Source organism: Teleopsis dalmanni, chromosome 2 (assembly GCF_002237135.1).
Source record: "Teleopsis dalmanni isolate 2A chromosome 2, ASM223713v2, whole genome shotgun sequence".
Lineage (NCBI taxonomy): Eukaryota > Metazoa > Arthropoda > Insecta > Diptera > Diopsidae > Teleopsis > Teleopsis dalmanni.
Window position 1 is genome coordinate 157,117,916 of NC_051847.1, and position 8,546 is coordinate 157,126,461.

General features: G+C 27.5%; 1 long non-coding RNA gene across 3 annotated transcripts; it reads left to right on the forward strand.

The window, feature by feature from the left end:
• Window positions 1–5,192: 5,192 nt before the first annotated feature.
• On the forward strand, window positions 5,193–7,852 carry LOC119683826. 3 transcript variants are annotated; one of them, XR_005252694.1, is made up of 11 exons: window positions 5,193–5,683; window positions 5,744–5,832; window positions 5,925–6,096; window positions 6,149–6,330; window positions 6,381–6,451; window positions 6,508–6,931; window positions 6,991–7,068; window positions 7,132–7,196; window positions 7,248–7,402; window positions 7,458–7,550; window positions 7,623–7,852. It is a non-coding gene; the product is annotated as an uncharacterized LOC119683826 (long non-coding RNA). The 3 variants fall into 3 exon arrangements; XR_005252696.1 differs by having other exon boundaries at window positions 7,248–7,382; XR_005252695.1 differs by lacking the exon at window positions 6,149–6,330.
• The last annotated feature ends 694 nt before the right edge of the window (window positions 7,853–8,546 follow it).

Consider the following 8,546-nt stretch of genomic DNA (forward strand, 5'->3'; position numbering starts at 1 on the left):
AGGGCCATGTTATGCAGAGTGTCTCGGGCACGGCAAATTACGCTCTTTCGGGCTATGCCGAAAATGCATGTTATGCAGAGTGTCACATCAGTATTGCCAATTTTGTATTTTTACTACTTCTTGGTTGTGCCTAAATTTAAAAGGGAATTTAGATATGCTCACTTTCAATTTGCCACCAAAAATAACTCGCATGAAAAAACTCATAGAGGCTGTAATAAAATGTTAATTTATTATTATATTATCTTATAATAATTGTTAATAGTACTTACGCGTTTCTTTAAAATCGGGAAATGTAATAATTATATTATTAGAGATTTATAAAAAAAATGCTGTGTTGCTTACCGCCATCTTTTCTCCAAAACGTACTAGAATTGTAGTAGTTTGCTCCTAAAAGGCGCAAATTTTGAAATTTATTACTAAACAACACTGTTTTGCCTTAGTGCCGGGGCACAAATACGCCGGCTCTCATGCCGGTGTTTGAACGGCCATATTGTTTTTTCTCTCATTCTCAAATTTAAAATTTGCATTGAAAACAACAACAATTGTACTCATGCCGTGCCCGAGACACTCTGCATAACATGGCCCTAAGGGCCATGTTATGCAGAGTGTCTCGGGCACGGCATGAGTACAATTGTTTTTGTTTTCAATGCAAATTTTAAATTTGAGAATGAGAGAAAAAACAATATGGCCGTTCAAACTCCGGCATGAGAGCCGGCGTATTTGTGCCACATCAGTATTGCCAATTTTGTATTTTTACTACTTCTTGGTTGTGCCTAAATTTAAAAGGAAATTTAGATATGCTCACTTTCAATTTGCCACCAAAAATAACTCGCATGAAAAAACTCATAGAGGCTGTAATAAAATGTTAATTTATTATTATATTATCTTATAATAATTGTTAACAGTTCTTACGCGTTTTTTTTATATCGGAAAGTGTAATAATTATATTATTAGCGATTTATAAAAAAAATGCTGTGTTGCTTACTGCCATCTTTTCTTCATAACGTACTAGAATTGTAGTAGTTTGCTCCTAAAAGGCGCAAATTTTGAAATTTATTACTATACAACACTGTTTTGCCTTAGTGCCGGGGCACAAATACGCCGGCTCTCATGCCGGAGTTTGAACGGCCATATTGTTTTTTCTCTCATTCTCAAATTTAAAATTTGCATTGAAAACAACAACAATTGTACTCATGCCGTGCCCGAGACACTCTGCATAACATGGCCCCAAGTCTACTTACATATGTACCTGTAGCATTTCTAAAGTATAAAGTTTCTTATTTTTGCCACTCATGACAATGGATAATAGACTCATGACCGAAATTACATTATATAAACTGTGGGATATGCATAGTCAGTCTAACAAAAGAAAATACTACTAAATCCACTAAAATCCTATTTTTCATTATAAACTAAATCCCGTTTTAATTTAATACAGCATCTAATGAATTACTCGTGCATCCCAAGTAATTGTAATATTGCTTATATGATTCATATATGATTCATTTCTTTCAAAATCTGTACAAACAGCAAATCTTTAATTGTAATTTATAAATTTTGGATCGGTTAATCTCAGGCGATATTAATTCATAACATTCTATATATATCTTGAGATTAATAATATTACCCTGAAATTAATAGTTGTTGTCCTGTTAACATATATGTAGATGTCACACGATGTTGGAATTATCCTAAATTGAAATCAAATCTACATTTACTGATCGAAAATGATATAAATCTATTTTATTACTTTAGTAGTAAGCAACAAATGATAAGAAAATAGTAATAATATAGTAAACTCGATTTTTAACCTTGATAATATGTACATCTTAGGACGTAATCAGTTAACATACTTCTAGAACTCTGAACACCTAATCAACGAAACACAGAAAATGTGATTAATATGAGGAAATATGAGGAGTATTCTTTTGAAATGATCGCTCTAATAGAACAACTTTAGGTGCTTAAGAATAACTTAGTACCACTGCCTAAACCAGTAGATATATAACAAGAAAGAAAATCAAACGAATTTTGCAGTTGCATTTTTTAAAAAAGTTTTTATGTTAATATACATGAATAAAATTAATAACACAAAAAAGGTATTGTTGAATGTATTATAACTTTATCGATAAACAACCATTATCTTTAAATAGTTTCTATAATTATGTTGTCAGTTCAGTGGCGTAACTACATTTTTTAGGCCTGTAAGCAAATTCTAACTAAGGGGCCCCTACCAACATACTAAGGGGCCCCTCTTTTTATACTCTTTACACGAAAAAATGTAAAAAGGGTATATAAGGTTTGTCAATATTTTCGTAACGCATTAAAGGAAACTTCGGAAATACCATTAAGTATATATCAGTATACTTTTACAGTTCAAACTACTCTCTCAGCTTTTGAACTCTTCGAATAAAATTTTATACACATACTTTTCGGGAGCGCACCCTGTTCACCATTTGATTTGATTGAAATTGGAGGTCTATTTCTTGTAGCTGTGATATAAACTTAACAATCGGATATAAGGTTTCTCCGTTTTTAATAAAGGTATTCAAATGGAATATGGTGTATACAGTACTGATATTTGCAAAAGACAACGTACAAAATTATTTTCAAATGGGTTTAAATTTAGATATAGCTTCCATATAAACTCTCGATCAAGACACATATTTTTCTTAGAAAAACTTTTTTATTTCATAAATAGGTTTAATATTTTATTTGAAGTACATACATATTATGTACTTTAAATTTAAAATTTACGTATCTTTTATAAAATGCAATATGAAATTATTCCAACAAAAAACGTTTCGTCCCACTTTTGAGAATTTATTAAAAAGAAATACAATGAATACAAAAATTTATAGTGGGGCCCCCTAAATTCGGGGGCCCGAAAGCGTTGCTTCCAGTTGCTTCCCTGTAGTTACGCCACTGTGTCAGTTTGTTAAATTCATATGAATTGGTAAGCTTTAACCAAAATGAGAAAATATTAAATATCGTCAACAGCAAGCAATGTTCATATGTAATATATAGTATATAGTAGTGTATGTAGTATATGTTTGAATTAAATGAGGCATTTAAGCAATATGAGATCGTGAGTAAATTCGTTTAAATAATTTTCAAACTTGTAATATCACTAGTTAATAACATTTTTTTGCAATTATCTTACAACTTTTTGCTTTTTTACAACAATTGTTTTTCGTATTCATTTATGTATTATAGTTTCTAATGAAAAATTTCTTAATACATAATTATCGAATGACTTCTTCACAATTACTCACTTGTCAGCCTTTTTCACAAATTTTATTAAAAAAATAACTTTTTCAAGATATTTTAATTTACTCATTAACACTCCCAACAATTGTAAATATTAAACAACCGACAGCAGTTTTTCATTTTCTTTCAAAAATCAATCACATTAGATCAGTTTAAAGATTCATTGTATCATTGTAGTGCAAGAGGCTTAATCGTTAAGCACCTTCAGGAAAGTGGGTTTATTTTTGCGAATTTTGTTTTTGCTTTACATGTCAATTTTTATGCACCACGTGTTTTTATGGAACATTCAAATCAAAAGAATACGTCAATAAAAAGACACAAAAGTTCAATACAAGCCACAGATATTTAGCGCATGAAGAGATATCCAATATTTGTAGGAGCTAATTAAAAATATCTGTATTACAATAATATTCAGAATTCTACAAATTTTTTCGTTTCCCGTTTCTAATTTTTACAAAAATATGATCAGCTGATTGCTTATGGTACAACTAATTCAGCCTCAAACGATAAGTAGTAAACATCTAATTTATATATGTATTGACATAATTGTTAGACGTATTTATAATATGTTTATTCACAGTTACAAAACAAGTTCGAACATTCACTGAAAGTCAACTTTATTTAATACCTTTTCCTGAATAAAGTGTTGAAAATAATAATATTGTAATGTATTATAATATATATTAATATATATTATAATAAAATTATAATAATTATTAATATTAATAATTCAGTAATAAATTATAAAAAATGATTTATTTGTCGACTTTTACTAAATATTTAATATATGAGTTGAAATATTGATATGATATTTATTTATTCTATTTCTATTCCATTTATTGCAAATAATAGTTTAATTAATTTTGCATCTATTTTCTAATTTAATTGCGAACTTTTTTTTCGTGTGATTTAAAAAATACGCATCAGAGATTTGATTTTTATACATCAATTCAGAATTTTTTTGAAATTTTATGCATTTTTGTTGTTCATTTCATTTTTTTGTAAAACAATAAATTTTTTAATTTTTATTTATAAATAACAACCCAGGTTTCCATAATAACCTTTTCAGTTCATTGGTCATCAATTTATTAAGAAAAGTAACAAAACGATAAACGATAATGTAATGACGTTTGGGAATCAACTTTAGCAAAGTTCGATCACTACAGTTGGTGATATAACAATGGTACATATATATATTAAAAATTATACTTAACGTTCTCTTTTTCTCTAGTTTTTGGGTACGGATGTCCAAAGTGTTAAAAATAAAAAACATTTTATTCATCATAAAAGTTTGTCATGTATACTGGTTGAAAATAATTAACAAAAAATTGTTTTTTTAATTTTTTGGTAGAAAGCGTAGTGAAATTAAATATCATAACTATGAACCATAAAAAATAAACCTACCGATTCATAAATATAGAAATTAATCGATGGATATCGATAAGTAAAAAAATGTTAGAATTCGTAATAAAATATTTGGGATGTTAGTGGATAGAAACATTTAATAAGTGGCATTTGCTCTTGATTTAGCGAATATATATAATATTAATATTAATAAAAATATTTTAACATATGTAATAAGTTAGAATAGCTTCGTAATTTTCATTATTCATATTATTAATAACGAATTATTTCAACTTGACATATAAGAAAAAAAAATAGAATTGTTTCTTAAATATGTCTTGATTATCATGTGAACTTCTTTAAAGCAAATAGAAAAATTTTACAAAATACAAAAATATTAATTTTACCGTCACATAAAATATTCAATAAAAATATTCTTTATAATTCCTAATAAATGCAAAACCAATATTTTTAGTTAAAATATTTTTTACTTTGAGTGAACATCAAATTTTGGATCAAAGAAAATCATATCTTCATATAAAATTTTGAATAGGTAAAATTTTCTGTATAATTGAAAATAGAATATTTTTAGTTAAAATTTTTTTTACATTGAGTTAACAACATTTTCCGTCTCATCAAAATTTTTCGTGTGAAATTGTTTTGACTTGATACAATTTGTATATAAAAAAAATGAGCATGGGCAATAGTTATTTAAATTTCGTCGAGGATTATAGGACTCATTACCCGGACCTACCACCTTTGGAGGTGGCAAGAGCAGCGCGAACAGCATGGGATAGTTTAGCATCTAAAGAAAAACTTCTGTACCATACGGAAAGCATTGCGAGTCTCCAAGAGGACATAGCTATGGAATGTGGTACATGTGGAAAGAAAAAGAAGAAAAAAGGTTGTCCAAAGAAGAAGAAAAAGAGTTGTCCCAAGAAGAAGCGTAATCCGTGTGCTAAAAAGAAGCCTAAATGTAAGAAAAAGCCCAATCCGTGCAAGAAGAAGAAAAAGCGTCGTCAAATTTGTTGTTAATTTAAATGATTTTGAAACTGATTGGAAAAGAAATGTGAGTATGATTTTAAAACGAAAGTAATTTTGACAACTAATTTAAAAAAAAATTATACAGAATTTGGTGGAAAGTTACATCCTCTTGCTTCCAGTCTTTCATACCACCACATAAAACAAACTTTTCCTAACAATAGTCCTCAAACTCTGGTAAGTAGACCGCACATTTTTGTAATTTTCATCCAATTTAATGTTGAATAAATATTTTTTAACACAATGTTATGTCATTATTTTATACACAGTATCCTAAGACCCTGAGCCTGAATAACAATAAAGCCATTATATATTGTTGATTATGATGCGTTACTTAGTTCTAATTTTAAATTGATGTTACCTAAAAAACCATTGAAAAATTTGTGTTTCCTATGGTTCCTGTTTAAGCGTTGATCTTAAAAATCCTATATATTTATTATGGTAAAAATATAAATATAGAAAATTTATTATTTGCAAGAATTTTTTTTTTTAGATTGTTTACTATGTATGTCCAAATGAAAGTGGATAAAAAAGATGTCTTGAACAATGTGTATTTTGATGCGTTACTTAGTTCTAATTTTAATTTGATGTTACCTAGAAAATCGTTAAAAAAAATTGTGTTTTCTATGGTTCCTGTTTAAGCCTTGATTTTAAAAATCCTATATATTTATTATGGTAAGAATATATATATAGAAAATTTATTATTTGCAAGAATATTTTTTTAGATTGTTTACTATCTATGTCGAAATGAAAGTGGATAAAAATGATGTCTTGAACAATGTGTATTCCAATTCCAGTAATTATAAAAATTAAATAGATGCAAATTCACATGTCACTAAAATTTTTTTGCAGGCATATTTAAAAAAATATTTCCGTTGTGTACTATAATGAAAAAATGTATTAAATATCCAAAGAGTAATACTGTAAAAAAATGAGCGGCTTGTAGAAATACAATTAATTTATTTGTATTATATGGTCACAGGTCGTAAAAACCTGTTGTAATGGAAAAATTCGAAGATCAAGATAGACTTGGGTGAAGAACAATGCTTTGAAATTTAAGAAAAAATGTGTACTATATGAGAAACAGTAATAGTCTCGAAGACTGTTTAATAGAAGAAGAAAAAGATTTGTGTAAAACTGACGAAAAAAAGTTGTGCGAAGATGTATCGAAAGAGATATGGTGAGAAGGCGAAACCCAGATGTAAGCTAAATGTAAAGCCTGCAACGAGCGTATGCGCCCCCAAATTTATTGCAAATAATTCAAGGTTGAAAAAATGTTAGTTGAATTAAAAAAAAAAATTATTTTTGTTAACTATTGATATACAAATCTTATAGGGCTTATTACAATGTTACAACTCTTGCCTCTAGTCAGTACAATCTACCATATCATAACATCAGCTGTCAAAAATAACTGTAAGTAGACTTTAGATTATCTTAATTTGTAGTTTTTATTATTACAATAAAATACATTGCTAGATCTTGATCTGAATGACACTAACTCCATCATATATTATTAATTTTGTTATGTTACTAATTTTAAGGTAAGAACATGTTTAAAAAAATATTTATTTCTCACAAGAATATTTTTGCAGATTGTTTACTATGTATGTGTAATGAATGTGTTATGAAAATCTAAACGACTGTAAATGAAATATTAATATTTACCGCAACTTTACTGATGCGTTCCATATTATTGTCTATTTAATTTGACGTATATAGCCTTTCAAGTACTTATAATAATTTAGTGGTATGCCAATTCATTAATAACTGAAATTCCTTTTCCATGTGTATATTTATCGTAGATTATCCAGAATCAAAACTTACAACGTAAATCCTTCTCAAACTATTTAAAATATAAAAACTTGAAACAACCAATTGTGTAAATTTAAAACAAGGTAAGTTGAAGACTTATATTTTTTATGTAAATTATTTGAATCCCTTTTTAATGAGTAAACCTCTCGTTTAAGTTTTTATTATGAAAATAATTGTGAATTCCAATAATAAAACGTGCTCTCTGAAGTAAAATAAGATGAAGAAAGAAAGTTTATTTAAAAATGCAAGCAAAAATAAAATTTTGCAGACCCATTCGAAGTAATTTTTTTGCAGTTGGAGTTATTAAAACTTTGCTCAATTATACAATATAAAAGTTAATAATGTATATGTATAAATGAATTTAAATAAACTATTAAAAATTTAATTTCGTGGTATGTAATTAAAATATGCGTAATAAAATTTGAAGTGAAAATATATTAAATGAAGTTAGAACCAGCTTAAACTAGAGCTAAACCGAATCGAGATATACCGATATATTTTATTCTTTTATTCGAAAACCTGGTAATTATACAATATGACAGCTATCTCGTATCTGTAATTCTTCTAAAGAATCAGATTTATTTTTAATCTAATACCAACTCAACATATTAATTTAAAAACAGAACTCCTCAATTAATGCATTAATACAATAATTGAATGTACGATGGATCATTAGATAATATACGAATAAAATTATTGAATTTCCGTATTATGCTTTTAAAAACATTCATATAAATACGTTCACTATTGACGTTTCCACTCTATATTAAAATATTTACACCATATTCTTTAATTTCCATGTTTTTATGCCAGAAACGACTCATCCATAGTAATTGTGTCTATTCTGATATAAGTCATCATCCCAGTATGCAGTTCATTAAAAATAAATCACATTGTTATGCATGAATTTTAGTATTGAACAATTTATGCTGTTTAAGGAGTAGCTGTGATATTGTATATATTGGATTTCATGACTGTAAGTTAAAATTATTTTCTGCTAATCCTTTTAACATATTAAATTTTCGTACTATACACTGCAAAATGTTTCTGAAGTAAATCTACAATGGTTTCGCCATGAT